Source organism: Protopterus annectens, chromosome 14.part0 (genome assembly GCF_019279795.1).
Source record: "Protopterus annectens isolate FY-2018-M chromosome 14.part0, PAN1.0, whole genome shotgun sequence".
In the NCBI taxonomy this organism is placed as follows: Eukaryota; Metazoa; Chordata; order Ceratodontiformes; family Protopteridae; genus Protopterus; species Protopterus annectens.
The window spans coordinates 828,416,005-828,431,080 of NC_056748.1; the positions used below are offsets into that span (position 1 = coordinate 828,416,005).

The following is a 15,076-nucleotide window of genomic DNA, read 5'->3' on the forward strand; positions in this document are numbered from 1 at the left end:
TGAGGTAGGTAATAGGGTATAAAAGTACACAGATCATAATATAGTTACAGCTGATGATGTTCATCGTGTTTCACTGTTGCAGTCATTACTCTTGGGTTATCCTGCTGGCAGTCTACCCTCAGTCGGCCAGAATTCCAAAGTCTAGGTCCGGCGTCGGTTGCTGTCACCTCTTCCCTGATGTCAGTGCGCCAGGGGTATAAAAGATGCAACCGACGCCATCTTCTTCAGTCTTTCTTGCCGTGCGGTGCCTGAAGCAAAAGCAGTTCGCAAGTGCCGGTCGGCCGACTCCTGAGATTTTCAGATCCGAATTTCAGAACCAAAGTCTTCAGTAAAGCTAAGTGCCCAGTTGGGGAAACTTTTTTCTTGCTTCAGACCGATGTCAGAAAAAGTTAACAATTGTATTTTTTGTGGAAAGCAAATACCTCATAAGGCTTTTCACTCTTACTGTATTCCTTGCCTAGGCCCTGATCACAACGTTGCCAGCTGTCGGTTTTGTGCTAGATTTAACCAACGCACTATTAAGCGTCGGTTTGATTTTGCATTTCATTACTTTGGCCGAAGATTTAATTATATAATGCCGTTGGACCAGCCGACAACCGGAGTTTACAAAAAACGCAAGGACAAGGAAAAGGATAGGCATCCGAGGTCCAAAACCGACGACGAGGCCTCTGCTAGGCCAGTCGCCGGTTCACCGGTTCTCAGTGAGGCGCTTTTGCAGCCCCTGGCGCCTGCTACCTCAGAGCCACAGGCCGCTTCCGACTCCCACGTGGAGCCGACTGGGCCTCTGGATACTCAAGGTATTAGACACTCGGAAATCATTCCCTCAGATGGGTCCGGAGCTGCTGAGCAAGCATCAGCTTCTGAGGGTGTCTTTAGACCTACACAACTATATATTAAGTCATCTTCAGCTTCAAAGGCAGACTAAAGCAGCTCTAAAGACAAAGAAACAAGTATAGCATTCCCCTACTCAGACTACCATGCCTAAAAACAGATGCTCAAAATGGCCGAAACCTAATTACTTTGATCAGGGGCTCCCATCCCCCTCCTGATAAGAGGCCTAGGCAAGAGACAGAGTATGATTCTTCTGATCAGGTTTCTATTTCCTCTGATTCCTCTTCTGAACAGGATTACTCCATACTTCCCTATGAGGATTCTGATGCTGAAGAATCCATTCCTTCAGCCTCTCCTCCTGAGGATTATTCTTTTGGGGAAACCCTGCATACCATGAGGGAGCATTTCCACTGGGAGAGCCAAGATTATTCTGAATCTAAGAAAAGGCTCAGAGACTTTCTGCTACTTCCTCAGCACAGACCCCTTGCTATCCCCCCTGTGTTAGACATTGTAGATGATGTATTTTCAGAGTCCGGCTTGTCCCCTGACTCTTTACCCCCTGCACCTGCTAAGCCAGACAGACACTACAGGTTCCGGATTCTCATAAATTCCTATATAAAAACCCTGCTGCTGACCCAGAAAATATATATCAGGATCCCAAATGGGTTAAAGCTTCCACTGCAAAAAACCCTGTCCCCTCTGATAGGGATTCTAGGGCTCTAGACAGATGGGGGAAAAAAGTCTACACTTCTGCTACCTTGGCTGTAAGGGCTTTAAATTGTCAGTTTCATATGCTTAAATATCAGCAATATTTAATGTCACTGCTTAAACAGAAATTGTTGACAAATACTGAATGTTCAGAGAACAAGGAATTGCAGGATTTATTGCATGCAGCTGAACAAGTGGGAAAGCATACTTTGCAATGTGGTTATGATTCACTGGAGGCCTCCTGCAGGGCCGCTGTTACAGGTTCTGTTATTAGAAGGCATGCTTGGTTAAAGGAACAGAATCTGCCTGTTCATGTTGAAGCAAAATTATTAGATGCACCATTGCAGCATGCTACTTTGTTTGGTACTAAAGCAGAAGAAGTTTTGAAAAAAATGGAGGATAAAGCAAAATCCATGCAGACAGTGAAGGATTTCTTACAGGTACAGCCACCCAGGTTTAGCAGGAAATGGCCTTCTAAAAACTGATCCTTTCCAGTGTCAGACAGACCACAAAGAGGCAGATACAGGCGTTCCCAGAGGCATATCTCAGCCCCAAGGCTCATACAGGCCTAAACAATGGGGTGCTCCTACCTCCAAAAGTGGAGAAGACAAATCACAACCTTACAGGAAACAGTCCCAATGACTTTCCTTTGCCAGATCCAAGCACTTTTCTTTTAGAAGCCCCCTTAGGGGGAAAACGAGCACTTTTTTCATCAAATTGGCAAATGGTTACCCAAGAAAAATGGGTCCTGAACATAGTGTCCCAAGGCTGCAGGTTCCATTTTCACACTCTACCAAGGTCAAAAGGTATGCCAGACCTGCCACACAATCATTGGGCAGAGGCTCAAAAACTAATTACAACCCTCATGGACATGAGGGCCATTCAGCAAGTGCCACAACAAGAGCAGGGGCAAGGATTTTACTCCAGACTTTTCTTAGTACCCAGAAAGGACAGAACCTGGAGACCAATTCTGGACCTGTCTATCCTAAATACGTTTCTGGAAGTTCCAAAATTCAAGATGTTGACTCTACAGCAGCTACTGCCCATGCTGGGCAAGAAGGCTTGTTTCATAACTGTGGACCTAAAAGAGGGCATACCTGCATATCCCAATCAGACAATCTTGCAGAAGATACCTCAGATTCATAGCTGGCTCAATGCATTACCAATTTCTCTGCACTGCCCTTTGGCTTATCTACTGTGCCCAGGGTCTTCACAAAATGCCTGGCACCAGTAATTGCGTTTTGCAGACAAGGAGGAATTCAAATATATCCCTACTTGGACGACTGCCTAATTCAAGCAGAGAACAAAGACATTCTTCTAAAGCATCTGGCGTTTGTAAAAAGATTACTAAGTGGCCTAGGGTGCACAGTAAATGAAAATAAATCAAAACTAGTGCCCTCTCAAGAGATAATATTCCTGGGTGCAAGTTTATATACAACTGCCCAGATGGCATATGTCATGCCAGACAAACAAAAGCAACTGACTTCTTACTTCAAGAAATTGGCAACAAAAACCCACTTATCTGCAAGGAAAATCCTGCAGGTCCTGGGTTTCATGGCATCCTGCATTCTAATTATTCCATATGCCAGACTGCATATGAGGAAACTACAATGGTATCTAAAAAGTGTTTGGACTCAGCATTGCCACAGCCTGGAGACAGTAATTGCACTCATTCCCTGCCTGCAACAGGAGTTTCGATGGTGGGCAGAAGCCTGTTACCACAACAAGGATCTGCCATTCAGTTTACCCACAGCCAGACAGACACTGACAACGGATGCATCAGATTATCCCTGGGGGGCCCATATGGCAGGAAAATGTATTCAGGGCACATGGCCTGCAAACCAGATGCATCTTCACATCATTCAAAAAGAGATGCTAGCTGTTCAGAATGCCCTGACAGCTTTCAAGGATCTACTTCATCCAGGACAGATACTGATAAAGACAGACAGCACTACGGTCATGTGGTACATAAACAAGCAGGGAGGTACACATTCCTACCCCTTCTGCAGACAAGCAATGACCTTATGAGACACAGAATTGGCTTTTCACATTCACCTGCAAGCCCAATTCCTGCCTGGAAGAACAAATACTCTGGCAGACGAACTGAGCAGAAACCTCATGGATCCCCACGAATGGAAACTGGATCCACAAGTCTTCAGCATGATAATAAGGAAATGGGGATGCCCAGACATAGATCTATTTGCCTCCCCCCACAACTGCTAATTGCAGAGATTTTGCACAAGGATTTATCACAAGCAAGCATGGAAAGTGGACGCCCTATCCTTCAGCTGGAAAAATCTAACAGTATATGCCTTTCCTCCACTGCCTCTCCTTCCCAGGGTACTCCAAAAGGTCAGACAAGAGAATCCAAAAATGATACTGATTGCACCAGACTGGCCATGCCAGCACTGGTACCCAGTCCTAAAGAGCTTGTCTCAAGGTCCAGCATGGATATTGCCTCAAACTTCTCACTTGCTGACCCAACAAAACAATCATTTCCTGCACAGCCAACTCATGACCTTAAATCTGGCAGCATGGAGGATAATGTAGCCATTCAGAACACTCCTCTTTCAAAAGCTGTTATGAATGTTATGTTGGAGGCCAGGAGGCCCAGTACCAGAAAATCTTATGCAGAAAAATGGAAGAGATTCTGTGCTTGGAACCAGGAACAAGGCATTGACACGTGTGTACCAAATATCCCTCAGATTTTACAATACTTAACTGAGATGCTGAACAAAGGCCTTTTTTTCTCATCTGTTAAGATTCATGCCTCTGCCATTTCAGCCCATTACAATACGGAACCACCAATCTTTTCTCATCCTTTAATAAGGCAGTACCTCAGAGGGGCCAAAAATATTAAGACTCCAAGGAGAGCACCAATTCTGGCCTGGGACCTCAATTATGTTTTGGAAAAACTCACACTGCCTCCTTTCGAGCCAGCTTCAACAGCAGATATAAAATTCTTATCCTGGAAAACAGCTCCACTCCTAGCAATAACCTCTGCAAGGCGAGTCTCAGAGTTACAAGCACTCATGGCTGTGGAACCTTTTATCATTTTTCATCCAGATAGGGTTTCTCTGAGGACAAACCCTACATTCATGCCTAAGGTGGTATCCAGTGTGGCCCTCAACCAAACCATTCACTTGCCTACCTTTTATCTCATTCCACAGAACAAGAGTGAGAAAATTCTGCATTCTTTGGACATACACAGGCAGTTATGCTTCTACTTGGACAGAGCTAAAGCTTTCAGAAAGACTGAGCAACTTTTAGTGTCATATGCTGCAGGATCACAAGGAAAGGCCATCTCAAAACAGACTATTTCTAAATGGATAGGCCATTGCATCCATTTCTGCTATTTTCAACATGGCAAATCAGTGCCTAAGGGCATTAGGCCCCATTCCACCAGAGCAGCAGCCACTTCAGCAGCCTTCCTCAGAGGAGTACCAACCAAAGATATCTTAGAGGCTGCAACTTGGAGTTCAGTGCACACTTTCACAAAGCACTACCACTTACCTCTTTATTCTAAGTCCAGAGCAGGCTTTGCCACTGCAGTTCTGCAGGGCCTCATAGCCTCTCCTAATCCTGTTTAGCCCAGCTACCCATCCTCAGCTTTGGGATTCAACCCAAGAGTAATGACTGCAACAGTGAAACACGATGAACATAGTACAGTTGTGTACCTACCATAAATGTAGATGTTCAAGTGTATTCACTGTTGCAGTCCAGGTTACCCACCCACCATCCCCCTTCTCTTTGCTGGGACTTATCTGCACTTCTCTATCCTATGCAACCTATTTGGTGTATTTGCTTGTAGATGAAGGAAATGTTATTTTTGTGCATGCATTTTTATTGGCATATTTTTTCAGCCTACCAATTTGGGGGCACCTGACATCTGGGGCAAGAAAAACTGAACAAGATGGCGTCGGCTGCATCTTTTATACCTCTGGCGCACTGACGTCAGGGAAGAGGTGACAGCAACCGACGCCGGACCTAGACTTTGGAATTCTGGCCGACTGAGGGTAGCCTGCCAGCAGGATAACCCAAGAGTAATGACTGCAACAGTAAATACACTCGAACATCTACATTTATGGTAGGTACACAACTGTACTTTTCCTGTCTTACATACATGAATGCCTTGATTGAGACCCTTTAATCTAATAACAAATTTTAAGTAGAAACAAGTAAATATGAGAACACTGAATATAGTGAATAGTTTTCATTTAGCAATAAATGTTTCAGCTTGTGTTCCAGGCTGCAACAGAGGAATACTTTTTTTCTTTTTTCTCTTACTTTCCCATGGAGCAAGCTGATAATTGGGCAGTAAAAGACAGAACACTGATGTCTTCAAGGTTAAAAGTTAATGGTTTCTGAAAGAATGCAAATAGTTTTCCCACCTGGGGAGTGGAAATAAAGATAAAAAAGGACAGACGCCAGTTAGTGCTGGTAAAAGCACAGACAAGCATACATCCTAGCATAGATAACCGCAAGTTCAAGGTAGCTAAGGTCAGTGTTAGCAGATGGCTGTCTATTCCTATTAGGAGGGTTAAACTTCATTAATTGAAGATGTACATAGTTATGTGTGTTTGTATTAAGTTAACAGATTATGGGTGTGTTTTGGGGGTATGTTTGTTTTATTTTTTTCTGTTTGAGGAATTATTAAAACAATAAGTTTTGTGAAATGTGACTTAGTTTCCAATGCAGATGATAAGAAAAAAGGTATAAAGGATTAACCTGGCAAACATTAATGGGTGCAAGTATCACAAAAGCTGCAATTAAGTATTTAAAGGAGAATCACACCTACATTCTCAAAAGATGTTTATTTCATCATGGTTTTGTGTTTCCAACATTTTAACACCATTCTGGGACTATTTACAGTTTTTAAAATATTTTTATACGTAATTTCTGAGTCTGACCACATGGGGTCTAGCATCTTGAACTGATCCTGATTGTTTAGTCTGTCTCTAAGTATCCCAAAGTGCAGTGCTTGTCTATAAAAAATTTCATCATGCAAGCCTCTTTCTTCCTAAAGGTCCTGTCACTGCATTGATTTTACATGCATATATTGCTGACTTTCAGCCAGTTAATTTTAAGTAGCATTTCACACCATTCAATGACTACTTAAAATATAAACAGTGCAAATGCCACAGAACAGACTTTCAAAGTGCTTTTTACTGCTGATGATTTTTAGAATGGATAAATTGCAGTCTTTTGTGAAGCCTGAATTGTACTACTATGACTCATCTCCCATCCCACTTCACACCTAACTTCCCTAGCTGTCAGAGTGCTAAGGGTAATTTGACCTGTTACCTGCTGTGATTGACAGCTCACAGCAGACTTGACTCAAGTGCTGTTTCCTTGTTCTAGCCTTTACTTTCTGTATGGGTCAAGGAAAGACCAGGGAACTGTGACATCAGAGCATGGGTGGGTTTGTAGGATGATGGTGGTTATGTCAGTTTGGGGAGGGAATTGTCCATAAAACTACCTGTATTCATTGGCCTTGATGACAACAATGAACTGGAGACTGCAGCAAGCTTTTCCAGGGTGGGATAAAAGTTTTTTGAAAGTAAAACCACCACAGTACTGTAAGGTACTGTTCTAGTGGAGAGAAACAGTCAATTTAAAATATTTTAAATGCTGTTTTCTTCTTTATTCATAGCAAGTACTGTAAATAGGGAGAAAAAGGACAGAGGAGTTGAGCATTTAATAATATAATCCCATTGTCCTTTAAAAAAGCTGCCATATATGATAGGTGGGAGAAATGACTTCTTACAATAATGGCAACACTTTCCCCATTATCTTAGAATGTAAATGGTCTCACAGGTATAGACAAAAAAAGAAAGAATACTTAATTATATTAAAAAATGCAGAGTGCAAATAGCAATGCTGCATGGCACGTGGAAAGAACAGAACATGTAACTTTGATAAAGACAGGATGTTAGGGTGGATATTCTTCATAATATCAAGGACAAAGGAAAACAGGGGCACATATTTGCAAGAGCAGTGCCAGTAGGGATAGAAGAGGAAAAATATAAAAATGGCAGATTTCTAGTAGTAAGAGGCTGCTTTCATGGGATGAGGATTAACACTAGCATGTATTTGTATTCCACCTAAAACTGCTACTATGGCGCTTAAATTTTTTTTGAGAAATAATCAGCTTTCAGCAGGAAAATTACCTATAGGTGGGGACTGGAATTTGATTTGTAGGAATGAGGATGAATCTGGGGGCCTAGAAGGAAAATGTAACAGAGGGTAGACGTCTGAAGAAATTTATGATGGTTGATTTCTGAAGACATTTATGAAAGTATTTGGTATGAAAGACATGACTTCAGTACCAGGAACATGGAAATAATTATTTAGTTATTTTTATAATGAATTATTATTTCCCAAGATACAGCAACTGGATTAGGCTTGATAGGAAATATATTTCACAGGAACATGTCCATTTAATTGAGAAGTTTGATACACATCCAATAACTATTTCAGATCATGTGGCAGTAATTACTAAGATAAAAATGCAGGGTAATGAAGTAAAGATGAGACACTGGTGCTTCCTCACTTACTGTTAAAAAGAGAGGAATTTAAGGAATGGGTAGTGGCAATTATCTGGGAGTGATTAGGGTAGATAGAATGAAAGTACTCCACATGTTATAGCTAGTGAATGGGATAAAATGAAAATGGAGTTCACCAATAGGGTAGTAATAAAAGCAGAGATCTAGTTAAGAAGTAATAAGAATTATTTAGAGGGCCTGATAAAGGTTAAGTATTATAAAACAAGGAGAATCTTACAAAACAAGAGGTGGCACAACTGCAGAATGTTAAAGTGAAAGTAAGGGAGTACCTGGATAATATGCATGTGTTTAGAAAGATTGCTGTTAAGCAACTGTTTTTTTGATAATGACTCCAGTGCACAAAAGGTTTGGCAGAATGTAGAAATGGTTGTTGCCAAATTTAAGGATCGTATAACAAGAAAAGTAATCAGAGATCCTGTCGCGGTATTAGATGTATTTTGGAAATTTTGTGAAAATTTGTATATGACAGAGAAGTGGGGAAATCAAAAGAATGCAGAAATGGAAATATTTATGGAAAACTTAAATATGCCAAGGTTAAGAGGTAGATGAGGCTCGATAACTAACAGTTAAGATAGGAGGAGATGAAATAAAAATGGTGGGATATAACCAAACTACAGGAAAGTCTTCAGTCATACATGGTATTCTGAAGGAAGTTTGTAAGTTAGGAGGGAAGAAAGTGATAAAGATCTGAAAGGTTTTGTTTAACAGTATTTTAAAAGGAGGGGAGGCCCAACATCCTGGAAAACAGCTGCAGTAGCTGTAATATCTAAAGCCGACAAAGACCCATCTGATCCAGCTTCATATAGACCTATTTCAATTCTAAACTGTGATTATAAAGTATTTATGTCTATAATGGCTAAAAGAATGGTAAAGTGATGCCAGAATTGATTGATACAGATGAATATGGTTTTGTGGAGGGGAAGGCAAACTTTTGACAACATTAATAGAACAATGATGATCCAGAGGGAAGCAGAATGTAAAAAAAATGCCACTGTTATTGCTGGGTCTCGATGCAGAGAAACCATTCTACAGAGTAAGCTGGGATTTTGACTAAGGTAATGGAAGCATTTGCATTTCGTGATACAATAATAGGTTCATAGGTCAGTACTAGGCTATTAGCCCTAGGGCCTATGTAAGCCTAGCCAAAAAGGTACCCTGGCTTTCGTCACCCAAGAAAATTATTTTCCTGTGCCCCTGTCGAGCAGAGCGACAGAAGTGATCCCTGGGGTGAATTTCCTATTTCCCATCCAATCATCAAGATTTTTCTTGAAGAGTGCCAATGAGGAGCTCTGTTTGACATAGATAAGTAGTCTGTTCCAGAGTTTGGGAAGTCTCTGGGACAGGAATCTATCCTTCCAGCATGTTCTGTTTATTGTGGTGACAAGGTTTAGGTCCCTAGAGTGTGTAGCTCGGAGGGATTGGGATTTCTTTAAGTGGAGCATGTTCAACAGCTCTGGGTTTGACATAGCTTTGTATGTTAGGCAGAGATCGCCTCTGAGTAGGCGATATGCGATGGAGTAAAGCTGGCGTTTTTTGAGACGGTCTGCATAGGGCATCTGCTTGAGGCCAGTAATCCTCTTTGTGAGGAATTTCTGTGGCCTTTCAGTTGTTGTAGATGTCTTGTGAGGTAAATACCAAAAGGGGCATTGTACTCTATAATGGGTCTAATGAGTGATGAATAGAGGGGAATGATGACCTTTTTTTTTCTGGATGAGAAACCTTTTGTGATGAGGTGAGCCACGTAGAAGGATTTCCTGACCTCTGTGGCAATGTGATTATCAAAGGAGAGACTACTGTCTACCTGTATCCCAAGGTCTCTTATCACACTTTCAGCGTTAAGTAGACTACAACTTATGTGGTAGTTCATGGGTACAGAGTTTTTACCAAAGGGGATGACAGTACACTTTTTGGCATTGAGCTTCAGGCCTTGGCTTTGACACCAGGCATCTGTCTCAGTGAGGCCCTTTTGTAGTATGTCCACATCATTAGGAGTTTCAATTATAGTTCCTAGTTTGCAGTCATCTGCAGACTTTGTTAGCCAAAGACCTTCTATGTTAGCCTGTACTTCAGAGAAGTAGATACCAAACAGGAGAGGACCCAGGACTGAACCCTGTGGTACTCCACTTGTCATTGGTCTGAAGTCGGATTTGGAGTCTGCTAATTTCACAGTGTAGGTTCTGTCCATGAGCCAGCTGGCAACCCATCTTGTGACATAGGGATTTATACCTAGTTTAGTGAGCTTATCTATAATTCCAGAGTGGGGGATGGTGTCGAAAGCCTTGGTGAGATCTAGATAAGCTGTGTGAACCACCTTACCCTCATCTGTGGCTTTGGCGACTGCTTCAAAGAAGTCAATCAAGTTTAGGAGACATGATCTGCCTTTTACAAACCTGAACTGGGTAGGGTCCAGAGTTTGGAGATTACCAATGTCTTTGTTTATGAGTTCCATGATGATACGTTCCATGGCCTTGCAGACCAGGCTCGTCAGGCTAATGGGGCGTTAGTTCCCGGGGTCTGTCATGGCTCCCCCTTTGTGGAGTGGGATAACTGTCACGGTGCGCCATTCAGTAGGCACAAAGCCTGAGGTGAGGCTATGATTGAACATGGTACTTAGGTAGGGTGCCAGTTCATTCTGTAGTTCATGTGGAACGCAGCCTGAGATATTGTCAGGTCCCATGGATACTGTGTTCTTGGCTTTGGAGAGTGTGTTTTTTACCTGTGCAGCTGTGATTACAGGAAGTTTGCATTCTTCCGGTATAGAAATGGGCCCTCTAGTGGGTGAGAGGTGGGGTAAAGTTAGCACTGAACCTATCTGTCAGGATGTTGGCAATATCAGTTGGTTCTGTATTTTAGTGCCATTGTGTTGTAACTCACTGCAGATCTGAGTGTTGCCATTGAGATTCTTGACATAGCTATATAATGCTTTGTGGTTGTCTTTAGAGTCAGTGGCAATTTTGTTTTTGTAACTAGCTTTGGAGGATTTTATGTGGGATCTCAGCTTCTTACTGAAGATGACCAGGGAGTTCCTCCAGTCATGGGATTTTACTCTTTTTTGCAACAGTTTCTTTCTTCTGTTGTAGAGTTTGTTTATGGCAGGGGACCACCAGATTGGCTTTCTTTTTTTTGGAGGATAGCATCTTGGTTCTATTAGGGATAGCATGATCCATGCACTCGTGTAAGTGCTTATAAAGTGCATTTGTGTAGGATTCAGCAGTCGTACCTCTATTGTCCGTCTGCATGGGTGTCATGAAATTTGCCACTTCTGTATTAAGAAGTGTGAAGTTGGCTTTGGAGAAGTTTTTTACAGTGGTTTCCCTAATTGGGGGTGCTGGTGGGATGTGGATGTCTAGGGTGATAGCTTGTGGTCGGATCTGACCTACGAGGAATTGACCTCTGGTGTGGAACACCGGTTGCCCATGTTGGTAATGACCAGGTCTAGGTTATTGCTGCCCCTGGTGGGTGTGTGAATAAGTTGATCCAAGGCGTTGGAATTTATGAATTCCAGAAAACGTTGAGCAAAAGAGTTGGTACATGAGTAGTTTTCCCAGTTAATGGTGGGGTAGTTGAAATCATCCATTATTAGGGTGTTGGGTTGTACCCTAATACTTTCCAGTGTATCAAGAAATGAGGAGTGGGAATCCTGGGGCATGGAAATGAGGAGTGGGAATCCTGGGGCATGGTGGGGGGGGGGGGTCTGAAGCAAGCTACAATTTGGATTGCGGTCTTGCCCAGAGTTAGTTGCACTTGGATAATTTCGGATGCATTATACTGTGCAACTAGCCTGGAGGTGTGGATATCCTTAATGAATATGGACACACCTCCACCTTTAGTGCTTCGTTCCGGGTTAGGTGGCCGAAAGGTGTGGTATGAATTTTAGCCTGGTAATGCAGGGGTGCTCTCTGGAGCTTTGAACCATGTGTCTGTCACTGCAGAGATGTCGATGTTCTCCATTTTAAGGAATACCTCGAGTAAATGCATTTTGAGGTTTTGACTTCTAGCATTGAGTAGCATTATCCTCAGATTTTGCTTGCTTGTACCTGTTACGGTGGTGAATTTGTCATTTGAACCTTGCCTAAAAAAGGCACTATAGGGGTGGCAAGAGCCTTAGCCAGTATCCGGAATCCCAAGGACGACAGGTGCAGGCCATCTCTGGCAAAGCATCGTGGTCTGTTGATCATGTCGTCCCAGACAGACAAATACTGGATCCCCTTAGAATGACACCAGAAGCTTAGCCAATTGTTGAAGTCAATCATTTTGTCCTTGTACTGTGGTATCTTTCTAGATGATGGCAGGATGCTACTCAGGGCTAGGGTCATACCTGCCTGGGCTACAAGATTGGAGAGCTCCTCCATGTCTTTTTTCATGTAGTCCAGGGAGGTACATCTCAGGTCATTCACACCAACATGGACACTGACAGTGTCATATTTGGACTTGTTGTGGAGTGACCTGAGTGTGCGCGTTATGTGGCGGATCCTGGCACCTGACAGGCAGCTGACAGTAACTTTCTCCTTGTTTAGCCTGGTGACTGGAACATCAGTGTGCCTGACTATAGAGTCACCTATGACTAGAGTGTTGGGTAAGTTATGCCTTATGGGTTGTGGTTGAGTGGCACACTGAGTTTGTGGGCTATGTGTCATTTGGGTTGTGTTGGGGGGTGGAGTTTGCTTGCGTTTTTGCTTTGGAGGTCCCTGATGCTTGGGCAGGTTTTTATTGAGAGCCTCCATGAATGTAGGTGTGTGTTTTGTGTTTCTATGTGTGTGTTTTTGGTGGTGTAGGTTTTGAGGGACTATGTGGTGTGGTGCAAGTGTTTACCTTCTCCTCTTGACTGTCTAGTCCAGTCTTGGGTGAAGAGAGCTTTGCTTCCAGTTAAGGTTAATTAGTAGGATATATGAGGGATCAGAGGCAAAAATCAAAGTTTGGTTGGGGTTGGAGGTTCTTCTGTGTTAAGTTGTATCCCAATAGAGGAACCAGGCAAGGGTGTCCTCTTTCTACTTTTTTGTTTGCATTATAATTAGAACCACTGGCAATGAAAATAAGGGACTCAAAATGTCCGTGATATAATTGGTAAGGTGTTCATGAAAACTTGGCTTTTTTTGCAGATGATATTATTTTGCATCTGATGGAACCAAAAAAGGACATCTCAGTGTTATGGAATATTCTGAGACAGGTACGTTTTTTTTTTCTGGATTTAAAATTAATGAAGATAAAACAAGGCTATAGCTAGAAACTGTGTACCCACACATGAACTGGTACAGCAATATACATATGTATGCGGACAGGATAAAATGAAATAGTTAGGAGTATGGATTAAAAAGGATTTGGTTATGGCAGCTAAGGATATGCGGAAAAGAGACTTAATAAAAGATAATAAAAGCTGTAAAACTGGAAGCTCTTCCCTGTGGATTTGGATATCAAGATACAACCCGTAAAAATCTTTTTAATTCCTTTAGTTTTTACACAGGTCATGCATATTTTTACCAACCTGAGGAAACGTCGTGGACAGTAACTAATAAAGAGTTGAAGGAAGTTGAAACATTTTATTTGGGAGGGGAAGAGGGCAAAAGTCAAGTGGGATAAGCTGATCCTCTGAAAAGAACATGGAGGTTTAGTATTATCTGATTTGAAGGGGTATTTAGAGCTGCACAGTTGAGGCTCTTATATATAACACAAGCTGAAAGTTACAATTCATAGTGGAAGGGATGATGATGATGAAGTAGAGGGTAATTCAAGAAAGAAGGATGCCGATCTACTTTAAGGGAGAATAACAACAGTCATACAGAATATTATATTCATATAGTAGCAGAGAGTAAAGTATACTAAGAACAAAGCCAACATGGGAATGAAGAAAGGAAATTCCACTGATAGGTATGACTACATTTAGGGTTACAGAGAATAGACAAGAGGAGGCTGGAATTTACTGGAGGAAGCTGGCAAAGGAACCAAGAAATTGGGAACAAATAATTAGAAAAGGAAAAATCAAGATGACATTTGGATTGCAAGTTAGTGATTGCCTCCCCTATCAGGGACTGATATCAGAGTATAGACAAAAAGAAAGGGATAGGGGAATTCTAAATGGAACACCTGTAGTGGTTGAGATGTTAATTGAATCTAGAACAGATAATTAGTAAGGCATGGTGTCAAAGCCATGGTCTCAAGCTAAATGCAAAAAAATGCGTAGTAATCCCCTTTTGAAAAAACAGAGTACCCACAAACTACAACCTAGGAGGTAATCCCCTGAAATCTGAAGAAGAAGTAAGGGATCTAGGGACCAAAGTAGATAGTCAGCTTTCCTTTGATAACCATGTTGCCAAAGTGGTTAGAAAATCCTTCTATTTGACCCATCTGATCACAAAAGGGTTTGCATCAAGATCTAAGGATGTAATGGTGCCCCTCTACTCTTCCCTCATCAGACCCATTATTGAGTACAATGCACCAATTGGAATGTACCTGGCTAGACATCTCCAGCAGCTGGAGAGACCACAGAGGTACCTAACCAAGAGGATTACTGGCCTCAAACAGTTGCCCTATGCAGCACGATTGAAAAAGCTAAGACTGTTCTCTGTTGCATACCGCTTTCTCAGAGGCGATCTCTGTCTAACATTAAGAGCCATGTCCAACCCAGAATTGTTGAACATGCTCCATCTTAGCAAAACCAAATCTACTCGAGCTACACGCTCTAGGGATATAAACCTCAACACAACAATGAATAGAACATGCTGGAGGGATAGATTCCCCTCGCAGAGACTTCCCTTACTATGGAACAGGGTCCTGATCTACATAAGACAGAGCCCCTCACTATCGCTCTTCAAGAGGAACCTTGATGAGTGGATGGGTAACAGAAAGTTCACACCGGGGATCACACCAACAGCACTACTAGATAGGGGCCAAGGATACTAGCTGCTAGTACAAGGGTCTAGGGAACTACTAAAGGGGCGGTGAATACCGCACAACGTGGCTGGGCTAATATATGC

The 15,076-nt window shown here is 42.3% G+C and overlaps 1 protein-coding gene across 1 annotated transcript in view; it reads left to right on the plus strand.

Annotated features, from left to right (window-relative positions):
* The window catches only part of TLL2 (tolloid like 2), a 2,712,623-nt gene that overhangs the window by 895,659 nt on the left and 1,801,888 nt on the right, over window positions 1-15,076 (plus strand). The window lies entirely within an intron of this gene.